Source organism: Myotis daubentonii, chromosome 2, assembly GCF_963259705.1.
Source record: "Myotis daubentonii chromosome 2, mMyoDau2.1, whole genome shotgun sequence".
Classification (NCBI taxonomy): domain Eukaryota; kingdom Metazoa; phylum Chordata; class Mammalia; order Chiroptera; family Vespertilionidae; genus Myotis; species Myotis daubentonii.
In genome coordinates this window covers 209,226,213-209,238,793 of record NC_081841.1, presented here as the reverse complement: position 1 = coordinate 209,238,793, position 12,581 = coordinate 209,226,213, and the positions used below count along the sequence as shown (strand labels likewise).

Here is a 12,581-nt window from a genome sequence, read left to right as displayed (position 1 = left end):
GCAGAACAAGAGCCCCAAAGCAGAACCATACATTTGGTTTGTGACATAGGTTACATTGAAAAGCTGTTGGAAAGGAAATCTCTTTTTAGTAAGTTGTGCTATGTCAATTAGATATCTACCTGGAAAATGTTTAAAATCTTCAGAGATAAAGAAACAAATAACATCAATAAATATAAACAAGAAAATATGAAAATATTATCCCCCAAAAGACCCATATCTATTTGTTTCCTTATTTATTCCATACTTATGTAAGGAGATAAATAAGTATGAAAAAAGAAAGCATTAATTTATATGGAAGATAGGCCTGGAAGTTGCAATAGTTTCAGGAGCAGAAGAGCAAAGTTTGAAGGGCTAAGTTAGAGATTTGTGGAAAAAATGATACGACTTTTGTAAGAACATATCAAGTAATAAGAAGTATTAAAAAATCACATCCAGATACATATATCACTGTCTACAAAACACCAAGAAAATAGAAAATGGCAAAATAGCTACCAAAGTAACAAAACAAAACAAAAGACTGTGTATTAGTCATCTTGTATCTTGGGCTCCTATAACAACAAAATACTGGGTGACTTAAACAATAGACATTTATTTCTCACAGTTCTGGAGGCTGGAATCTGAGATCAAGTTGCCAGCATTGTGAGTTCTTGGTGAGGGCCCATTTTCTGGCGTGCAGATGGCCACCTTCCCGGCGTGTCCTCACACGATGGAGAAAGAGCGCTGGTGTTTCTTCTTCTTTAAGGCACTGATCCCACCAGAGGAATTCAACCAGACTCTTCCTTCCTAACACTTGGAAACTCCCAGATTTGGGGGGAGGGGAGGAGCAGAGCACATGCTTCTAATTACATTTTTGAATAATATTTGAGTTTTTAAAACCAGCAATGAAATAAAATAAATTTTATGTGGTTAATGTGTGTGAACTTCCAGAGTCCACTTAGAATGTTTACATGAAAAGGGTATTATACTTACCTGGCAGGGGAGATACCATGATCACGAAGGTGGTTTTCCTGGGGCGAGGCTTATCCATTGCACTCTGGATGTGCTGACCCCTGCGATATCCTCAAATGTAGGAAACTTCACTGCATAATTTGTGGTAGTGGGGGACTGCGTTCCCGCTCTCCCCTGGGAAAAAAAAGGGTATTAATACAATAAAAGATTAAGCACATTTGTAAGAAATCCTCAGAAGAAAGAAGAAAAATATTAATACCTGAGCAAAAATTAGAGCTTAGCAATCATATGACATAAAGTAAGCTGGAGGCAAAGCAATCTCAGGAGCTGGGAATTGAAATCTGACTTTTGTCTTTTAATCTATGTGCACACATCTGCTAAATGTTGAGCAAATGCTATAGTGGTACCATGAGACATCGTCAATATTGATATTACTTAGAGATAAAAGGACCTCCCAATAGAAAAGCAGACCAAGCAAACCAACTTAACTATTCAAAGAATTCTAACTAAATCATTTTTTTGAGAACTACACCACATGAATATCTCTTTGCCATGCCTTTGATTAAGTGCATCAACAAATCTGTATCATTTTAATTTAATTATAAATTAGTTGATTTTAAAAAGATATGTTTATATTCAGTTTCTTGACCATGCTATTTCAGATCATGACATAAAATGATACCATCTTGCTTGCAGACTTTAATCAAACAGAGCAATGTGTTTAAATTGAGTTTTCTTTCTATCATTCCATCTGATGTTTTAGAAGGAAACTATCTAAAAATAATATTTTTCTTCATATAAGTTATCATTATTATGTCTTAATTGGTATTATGTTTTCACAGTATGCAAAGATTGTGAAATGAATAGAACAGCATTTTACTCACTTATAAAAACAGCCACTTCAAATATAGATAGTTCTTACTGTAAATGCTAGTGTAGGATACAATAGTTTCCTTAACTTCAAAATTAAATTTTGTCCAAACATTAAGAAAACTCTTTACTGTAAGTGATAGGTGTATAGAAAAATGAAAAATGATAAAACTGTTATTTCTTTAATATACTGTAATATAAAATATCAGAAACATTGAAGATTTAAGTGTTTTACTTTTTTGTCAAAAAAAAAAAAGAGTCAGGAATAGTTTGAATAGTGTTTACCTTCTAATTGTGGATCTTCCTGCAGAGGCAATCTCTTTGTCTTGGCAATTTTTCATCCTCTTCTATGATTGAATCAGTTTTCAAGATTTTATCCTTTTGCTTTCAAGTCCTGCACTGTCTCAGAGAGTTTTTAATGTGAAGATTTTGCCGGTATCAATTTCTTTAAAACATCTTAATTCTTTTTCATCACAACTGCTTTCTACTTTTGTGAATAAGTTTGTCTTCACTATGTTCCGCTGGTTGTATAGCTGCAGTCTCTTAAAAAGTAGTAGTTTAACATCCTACAGTCAGCTGTTTCTTCTGTGATTCCATTTACAATAGATTTGAAGTTCACTTCTAGCCTCAGCACTTTTTGTTTCCTTGTTTCACTTTCATTTTTTAAAATGTACACTAATCATGTATGAGATAGATAATATTTGGAACCATAAAACAAGCCTCAATAAATTTGAAAATATTGAAACCATAGATGTGTTCTGTGATAAGAATAAAATAAAATTAAAACAAATCAAAGAAGCCCGGCCAGTGTTGCTTAGTGGTTGAGCCTTGACCTATGAACCAGGCAGTCACAGTTCAATTACTGGCCAGGGCACATGCCTGGGTTTCGGGCTTGATCCCTAGTGTGGGATCAAGCAGGAGGCAGCCAATCAATGATTCTCTCTCATCATTGATGTTTCTATCTCTCCCTCTCCCTTTCTCTCTGAAATCAATAAAAATATTTTTTTAAAAAAAGAGTTTAAAAGACTACCAAAAGCTTAGATTAGATCCTGAAGGTAAAAGGTAGACCAGTAAAAAGACTGACAGGTTATAAGTGTTCAATCCAACTGGAAATGATGAATTTTTAGGTTCTGGTTTTGATTAAAATTGGAGATTTGAAGGACAGCCACTCAGAAGATAAAGGAAAGTTTGTTGAAAGTGTTACGGATCAAGTAATTCTAGTGATTAAACTTTATCTTCTGGATGGTCAGGAATGATAAAGGCAATAAAGAATTAAAAATTGGGGGAAAAATGAAAAGATCAAAGATGGGATTTTCTGCAAAGGTGAAAGAGCTTGTGATTAGTCTTAGGTTAACTTGAATTATTTTCTGTTTTCAATTTCAACTACCCAAAATGTTAAGGAATACCCCATGTTGCCTGTTAAGCGTTTTAAAATGAAGATCTATCTGGTACCATTGTAATTAGCTAGTTATTAATAACTAGAGGCACGATACACAAAATTCGTGCAAGGGAGGGTTGTCCCTCACCCTGGCCTGTGCCCTCTCGCAATCCGGGACCCCTTGGGTAGGGTCCCTAGGCCTGGCTGACGATCAGGGCCTATCGGGGTGTTCCTTGCCGGCCCCGCCCCTGCTGCTGTCACTGCTTGCCATCTGTGCGGCACTGTCCCCCCCTCTCCCCTACCACCAGTAACCTCCCTCTGTAGGTGACAGGCGTGGGGTGCAATCTCTTGGGTGTCCTGGGCCTCCCTCCATGGGGCGATCATTTTCAGGACGCCCAGATCAATTGCCCCACAGAGGGAAACCCCGCCCACCCAGCCGGGGCTCCATGATAGATCAATAGATCGCCACACAGAGGGTGGCCTTGGCTTCCCTCTTTGGGGAGATCTATCACAGAGCCCTCCATCGATCGCCCACAGAGGATGGCCTGGGCCTCCCTCTGGGGGCGATAGTGAGGCAATGACGCCCTGCTCCTCCCCACCCCCACCAATCGCATCACACCTGCCTTGGCTGGCCTGGTGCCAGTGCATGTCATAGCATGGTCATCCAGAAGGTTGTTTGGATGGTCTTTCTTGTCTTTCTGCTCTTCAGTTGTTCAGTCAATTTGCATATTACACTGTTGTTATTATAGCTAGACAAGGAGCAAAAGGAAGGTCAGACATTATAGATGTGTCACTTGGGCAGCTTCACCAGGAAGCTGAAACTTTGCACTACACAGGGACCCATAGGCCCATCCCCTGCACATTACTGGGGGAAGGGACTGGAGAAAGGAGAAGATGGATGCATGCACAGTGATGTTGGGGTGACCTCGAGATGTACTTGTCAACCAAACCTGGAAACAAATCATTGGCTAGAAGAGGTGGAGCCAATGCAAGCCAGATAAAATTTGGAGATACTTAATCCCCCAAACAAAGGAGTTTGCTCTCTTTTGGCTTGCTCTTGGCTCTGTTGGCTCTTGATTCTTTTGGTTCTCTTGCATTCACCCATGTGGCCCATGGCAATGTGGACCCCACAAACAATGGACTGATGGACTGCAATAGGGAACACGAACTAAGCAAGCCTGATGCTGCACTGGACACTGCTCCAATATGGAGCAAAATTTCTGGACATTGTTTTTCATTCCGTCCCTTTGAAATTACAGTCAAATTTCTTTCTTTGGGGGACAAAGCACAATGGGTCCTTGGAAAATCAGGAGTTTGATTTCACAGAAATAAAGCTTTCGATGATACCTTATCCTTCTGTGTGAGTATCAGAAAATTCCTTTTCGATAAACCAAGATGGCGGCATAGGTAAACACCGGAAATTGCTGCCTCGCACAACCACTTCAAAAATACAACTAAAAGACAAAACGGACACAATACAGAACCATAGGAAGCCTGGCTTAGTGGAAATTCTACAACTAGAAGGAAAGAGAAAAGCACACTGAGACTCAGAGGAGGTGCAGAAGTAAAGTGCAGAGGTATGGAGGCGCACTTGGAGAGGGCTGGAAACTGAGGACACACTTGTCTTTTTCAATCAGGAGGGAGTCTCAAGCTCCTGACTGCTCTGAACTCCAGTTCTGGGTGAGTCTCTGGGGACCCAGACTCATACGGGGAGAAACTGGACTGTCTGGCATTGGGCAGAACTCGAGGGCGGCTTTCTCTCAGAGGTGCTTTCAGCGGTTACTGGGACACTGAGACGCTGGGCCTCTTAGGGTAGGACTGGGGAGCAGCCATAGCTGCTTGCTCCACCCTGTTGATCCCCTGAGACCACGCCCCACCCAAGCTGTGCACAGAGGTTTTTGCATATGAAAGGCCTGGCCCTTGGTAACCTGAAAATTACCTAACAAACTGCAGCTGGGTCAGAGAGACCCAGAACTTCTAAAAGAGGGTCCAAGGCCCCACAGCAGCTTGCATTGCCTCACAGCTGGGCCTCATCTGGGCACCTCCAAACCCCCCAAAAATAAGAGGAATCTCTTCATAGCTCCTGCTGGGTAGCCTCAGGAATAGGCTAAATTAGCACCTCCTTAGAGATCCAAGAGCCAGTGTACCCAGTGGTCAGAATGGGACCATCCAGATTACAACTCCTCAGATCCATAAGGGACATACTCAGGGGGCAGACTCAGTGAGCACCAAAGCCCCAGTGAAGCAAGTCTTGCCCCAGAAGGGTGTCTCCAGCTCAAAAGTTCTCCCACTGCTGACACAGCTGATTCTCACAGCCAATTGGCCTGGAAGTCAATTCCTCCCAGTGATACCTACAATAATCAAGGCTTAACTACAACAAGACTGTCCACACAGCTCACAAAGGGGTACACCAAGAGTGTCCACCTCAGGTAATTGGGGAGGCTGAGCCACTGGGCCCTATAGGACACCTAACACAGAGAGCCACTCTATCAACACAGGGAAGCATAAAAAATGTGGAGACAAAGACACAGGTCACAAATGACAGAAATGGAGGAAAGAAAACTACTGGATATAGAGTTCAAAACCACACTTCTAAGGTTTTTCAAGAATTTTCTAGAACCCACTGATAAATTTACTGAGACCCTCAAGAAATCTAGTGAGACCCTCGATGTTATGAAAAAGGACTAACTAGAAATTAAGCATGCACTGACTGAAATAAAGGATATTACACAGAGTTCCAACAGCAGACTAGAGCATCGCAGGAATCAAGTCAAAGATTTGAAATACGAAGAAGCAAAAGTTACCCAACCGGAAAAACAAAAAGAAAAAAGAATCCAAAAATACGAAGATAGTGTAAGGATCCTCTGGGACAACTTCAAGGTACCAACATCCGAATTATGGGGGTGCCAGAAGAAGATAGAGAGCAAGATATTGAAAACCTATTTGAAGAAATAATGACAGAAAACTTCCCCTACCTGGTGAAAGAAATAGACTTGCAAGTCCAGGAAGCGCAGAGAACCCCAAACAAAAGGAATCCAAAGAGGACCACACCAAGACACAGCATAATTAAAATGCCAAGAGCAAAAGACAAAGAGAGAATCTTAAAAGCAGCAAGAGAAAGAAACTCAGTTACCTACAAGGGAGTACCCATATGACTGTCAGCTGATTTCTCAACAGAAACTATGCAGGCCAGAAGAGAGTGGCAAGAAATATTCAAAGTGATGAATAGCAAGAACCTACAACCTAGATTACTTTACCCAGCAAAGCTATCATTCAGAATTGAAGGTCAGATAAAGAGCTTCACAGATAATAAAAAGCTAAAGGAGTTCATCACCACCAAACCAGTATTATATGAAATGCTGAAAGGTATCCTTTAAGAAGAGGAAGAGGAAGAAAAAGGTAAAGATACAAATTATGAACAACAAACCTGCATCTATCAACAAGTGAATCTAAGAATCAAGTGAATAAATAATCTAACGAACAGAATAAACTGGTGAATATAATAGAATCAGGGGCATAGAAAGGGAGTGGACTGACTATTCTCAGGGGGAAAGGGGTGTTGGAGGTGTGGGAAGAGACTGGACAAAATTGTACACCTATGGATGAAAACAGTGGGTGGCAGGGGTAAGGGCAGAGGGTGGGGTGGGAACCGGGTGGAGGAGAGCTATGGGGGGGAAAAGGAGGAACAACTGTAATAATCTGAACAATAAAGATTTAATTTAAAAAAAAAATTCCTTTTCTTTGGGAAGCCCACTCCCACTGGCAACTGGCGTGGTTACAAGGACCTATCTCCTTTGATAACACACCCTCTGAAATATTATTACATATTCATGTTCAAATTAAATAATTTTAATGAGCATAGTTGCTACTTTATTAAGTTAGCAGGTGTGTTGATACTTAATATCAGCCCATTCCACCTTCTAGATGGAAAGAATGAAAGCAAAAAATAACCAAAAAACTATATTTCACCTTTTTCAGACTCCCTTCCTGACTGAGCCTGAATGCAAGTTATCCAATTAGCATGACTCATTTGCAGATTAAAAGTCAAAAGTGAGATGGAATCCATCAGGGTCCTTACCCATTGCTATTGACAAACAGGTACATGGAGCTGTGTGACTTTCCTGACACATTCTGGGGAATGGTGCTCATTTTACAGTTCTCCGGGTGAGAGAACCAATGAGAGGAAGGGGCCTGAGCCTTCTTCTTTGGGCTCAATCCCTCAAAGTTCCTTAAAGGTCCTCAAGGTCCCTTGCTAGGTCAGTTTTAAATTATCTGGGAGATATTCCAACAGCCCAAAATTAATTTGGCCCCTTTCCACCATTTCCAACTATTTGTGGATACTTTTGGTAACCAAAAAATAAAAGGCCAAAGTGAGAGGCATCAATCATTAATTTGAGATCAGAGGCAAAAAGCATTAATTTGAGATCCAAAAGAATAGCTAATCGGAAAGCACTGATTCAGGCAAAACCTAAATAGCATTCTGAATAGGAGGTGAAAGCAAGTGGTATTTATGAGAAAGGGAAGGAACTCAGGAAGGAAAAGAGAATCTACTGTTGATGTCTTTTGTATGCCCCTTCTAGATTTTAAACCTAAACACAAGGAGTGTTTTGTAGTATACTAGAGACCCGATGCACAAAATTCATGCAAGTAGAGGCCTCAGCCCTCGCAGCCTCGGCCCTCACAGCCCCGGCTGCCCCATGGCCCTGCCCCCCACTCCCTGGTCATTCCAGAAGGTTGTTCTGCTGTAGGGTCTAATTAGCATGTTAGCTTTTTATTATATAGGATTTATTTTGCCCACATGTCTACCAAAATGGCTAACTCATACTAGATCCTCAATAAACATATTTTTGAAATATGGGCAATGTAAAAGTAGTAGACATTTATCAAAAGTTATAGCAAATATACATATCAAAGGCTCGGGAATGGATACCAAAAATTGAATTACAATTATTTCATAATAAGAATTATAGTAATACCAGTAATAATAATTAACACTTAGGAAAACACAGCTATAAACTCATTTAATTTTCACAGCAAACCTCTGAGACAACTCTCTTTTGTGCTTGTTTTAGAGATAAGCAAAACTGAGGCACAGTGAGGTTAAATAACTAACCTAAAATCACATCTATATATATAAAGAGCCAGGGGCTGTCATATCCGAAACAACCGAACAGACGACTGAACAGGCTGAGTGGGACGACAAGGCCGGCAGGGGTGTTAGTGAGGGACGACCAAATGACTGAGCAGCAGGCTGCGTGGGGTGACCAGGCCGGCAGGGGGGGCAGTAAAGGGCAACAAGGCCAGCAGACGGGGGCAGTGAGGGGTGACCAGGCCAGCAGGGGGGCAGTTTGGGGAGACTAGGCCAGCTGGGGAGGCAGTGAGGGGCAACCAGGCTGGCAGACGGGGACAGTTCGGAGTGACCAGGCTGGCAGGGGGGGCATTTGGGAGCAACCAGGCCAGCGGAAGGGGAGCAATTGGGGGCGACCAGGCCAGCAGGGTGGCAGTGGGGGGCGACCAGGCCAGCAGGGTGGCAGTGGGGGGCGACTAGGCTGGCAGGGGATCCAGTGAGGGACAACCAGGCTGGCAGGGGGGGCAGTTGGGGGCAACTAGACTGGCAGGGGGTGAAGTTAGGGGCAACCATGCTGGCGGGGGGGGGGGGCAGTTAGGGGCAATCAAGTCAGCAGGCAGAGATGGTTAGGGGTGATCAGGCTGGCAGGGGGGCCAGTTAGGTGCAGTCAGTCAGGCAGGCAGGTGAGGAGTTAGGAGCCAGCGTTCCTGGATGGTGAGAGGGATGTCCGACTGCCGGTTTAGGCCCGATCGGACATCCCTGGAGGGGTCCCGGATTGAAGAGGGTGCAGTCTGGGCTGAGGGAACCCCCACCCCCACCCCCTGTGCACAAATTTTGTGCAACAGATATCTAGTAGATAATAAGAACAGATCCAGAATTTACAGCCAGTTAGTTCAGCTCTAGAATCTGTGATTTTCCCCATGATGTTAGCCTTCATAAACAAACCAATCTTGGTGATACACATAATAAGAATCTTCCCAGTCATTATAAGATTTAAATTATTAACTTAAATTATTGAATAATCAAGGATAAAAAAATTTTGTCAGGAGAGAAATAAATGGAATAGAAAATATAACAGATCATTAAATTTGCATAAAACAAACTCCACTATTGAGTTTTCTGGGTAATGTTAAAAATTAGCTACTAAACATGAAAGACTATTGCTAAACAGTTAATATTTTATAAGGGATTGCTCTTTTAGGAAAAAAAATTGTAATAGTAGTGAAGAGGATTCAGTGTTTTACATTTTTAAATTTTAACATTTCTATTTATTGTTAATAATAGTCTTAACAGAGGCCTGCTAGATGCCGAACACTTTTAAACATGTTTCACAGATATGAATTTATTCAATTCTAATGGGTTCTTTCTTAAATTCTCATTTTGTTGATAAAAAAAACAAAAAACAAAAAAACCCAAGGTAAAAGAATTTGCCTGATGTCACAGTAAATTCCAGAGGCATGATTCAATCTCAGCAGCCTGTATTAGCATCCATACTTTACCTCTCATGCTATTTAAATAAGGATCTTATGTATAACAAGGAGTAAATTATCATAAGAAAATAAAAATGTGTAGTTCCTAAAAAACATTGAGGATTCTATAGTGTGTTCCTTAAATAAATAACACCATGTTTCTTTCCCAAATAATTTTTAATAACTAGTTTATCATTAGAGGTCTCACCTTGCTCGTTTTCTCCTGTGTTGTATGAATATAGCAAGTGGTTTGGATGCAAGGAGTTTATTTTGAGACATAAACATAACATCAGTAACCAATTTTCTAACAATTCTCCTTAATCTGCCTTAGCTAGTGAATATTTTAAAATGTAAGAAATAGAGTGTTTTCGAATCAGGTTTTAGAGACAGGCTGGAATATTTGATATGCCAGTGTGTCCCACAGTAAAACAAATAAAATGAACAAATAAACAAACAAAATATCTTCCATGTGATGTAAACAGTCAATGCCATGTGAATCTGTGTAAATTTGTTGTAAGGATTATGGCAGATGAGAGTCATTTAAATTTCAAAAAACTTTTGCTTGTGAATGAATTATTTAAGATAAATTTTATTCATATCTAAATAATAGAAGGTTAGCCCTAACCGGTTTGGCTCAGTGGATAGAGCATCAGCCTGCGGACTGAGGGGTCCCAGGTTCAATTCCAGTCAAGGGCGTGTTCCTTGGTTGTGGGCATATTCCCAGTAGGGGGTGTGCAGGAGGCAGCTGATTGATGTTTCTCTCTCATCGATGTTTCTAACTCTCTATCCCTCCCCCTTCCTCTCTGTAAAAAATCAATAAAATATATTTTAAAAAATAAATAATAGAAGGTTCAAGGTTAAGCAGGGTCTCTCATATATACGAAAGTGTCATATATACGATAAAGAAAAATACAATCTCGAGCACTTTACATTAATTCCATTTCTTCAATTTTCCTGAATCACCCTCTTTTTTGAACTATTATTCAAAAGATAGTGTTTTTTGTCCTTTGTGGGTTATCCTTCATGTTGGCTAATGATGAAAAGTTGCCATTTCCTTTTATCCTGATTATCATATTCACTATTCTCCTTAGTTGGTTGCTTTTTGGATGATACCCTGGTCCTGCAGGGAGCTGCAGGACTCCATCAGATCTGTTCAGTCATCTGCGTCTCATTAATGAAGTTTGAACTGTTCTTTATATTGTTGTAGATTTGGAAATTTAAGGTGTTTCCTCCAAGTCATTCAAGATTAAGTGAATATTTTAAAATGGGACATTACTAAACGTCATAAAGTAGATCTCATATTTATATTACATATCATATTACACATCTAAAGAAGATAAATAGAATGTGACCAATTTTCATGTAAAATTCCATTTATTCATACTGCCCATGATTTCATAGAGATAGCAGGCCATTTACAAAGTTACCATTGGAATAGGGTAAATCATTAAATTTTGAACTCTTAACTGAATTGGAAAGTAAAGAAGAAGTTTTAGGCAATGGTGATCAGCCAGACAATATTTAGTACTATTGAGACCATCTTTACATCTACTTTTATTTGGTTACAGCAATTATCATGGCTATTGTAGTTGTAGTAATTCTGGCTAATTTCAGCAAAGAAATTTACTGAAAGACTATTTGATCCCTCCTGGAATCAGAAGGAAGGCTGGCAAACCCAGCAAGGAGTAAAGAAGGCTAAGCACACAGGCCCAAAGCCTCTTTTACTTAAGGATGATGCTCACAGCACCACCAACACAGGATTCTTTTTAAAAAATATATATATATATTTTATTGATTTTACAGAGAGGAAGGGAGAGGAATAGAGAGTTAGAAACATCGATGAGAGAGAAACATCGATCAGCTGCCTGCTGCACACCTCCTACTGGGGATGTGCCCGCAACCAAGGTACGTGCCCTTGACCGGAATCGAACCTGGGATCCTTCAGTCCGCAGGCTGACGCTCTATCCACTGAGCCAAACCAGTTAGGGCAACAACACAGGATTCTTGATAGGAAATCTTCCTCTGAACTCTCATTCCTACCATTGCTATAAATCATTTCTTACCTATGCTAACATCTTGTCTTATTTTTTTTCTCAAGACTCACAACCCAGGCAGGTTTAAATCACTGGCCTGGCTTAACTCACAGCTGAGCTCCAGGAAGGAAGAGAGACATTCTGGAGTTTGCAGCCTCAAGGACCTTGCCTCCCAAAATGATACTCACAGTGGGGAAATTACCAGAAACCAAAAGGGTCTCTCATGCTTAGTCAAAAGACAATGGCTTACTTCAATCATATGTACTCTATTCACAGGTAGGTAGTACAATGCTGCAAAGAATGCTCAGTTAACAAACAGTTTGGGTTCTAATTCAAACTCAACATTTACCATCCTCATGATATTGGCTACGAAGTTAATTCTCTGAGCCTCTGTTTTCTAAGATGGATGATAAATGTTGAGTCTTGTATAAGCAGTGTGCCAGCAGATGACGAGCTGGGTCACAAAAAAGAGGTATCAGGGGTTACCACTGCTGTCGACGTATTGAAAACTCATTAGCAACAATATCCAGATATCCTTGTTCAGCTCAGGAGTCACTCTCATCTCTGTTGTGAGATCACTTTGAACATGTGCTGGTGGCTTGTGGAAGAGACTTAGTGGCTTTCCCCAGAGAAGGCCAGCTTATCAACTTGATTATTAGATGAACTTGGGCCAAGACAGCATCCAAAATGGCATGAGTTCTGAGCTCTAATTCACAAGGCTCAGCAAGTCACCTGAGTATATTTTCCCCAGGACTCTCTGAAGATGGCATCAGAGGAGGCTTATAATATAATCCTTGTTATCCACTAAATTGTGT

At 40.7% G+C, this 12,581-nt stretch overlaps 1 non-coding gene across 1 annotated transcript; it reads left to right on the top strand.

Moving 5' to 3' along the window:
• Positions 1-961: 961 nt before the first annotated feature.
• Positions 962-1,125, top strand: LOC132228982 (U1 spliceosomal RNA). The gene has a single exon (XR_009451566.1). It is a non-coding gene; the product is annotated as a U1 spliceosomal RNA (small nuclear RNA).
• The last annotated feature ends 11,456 nt before the right edge of the window (positions 1,126-12,581 follow it).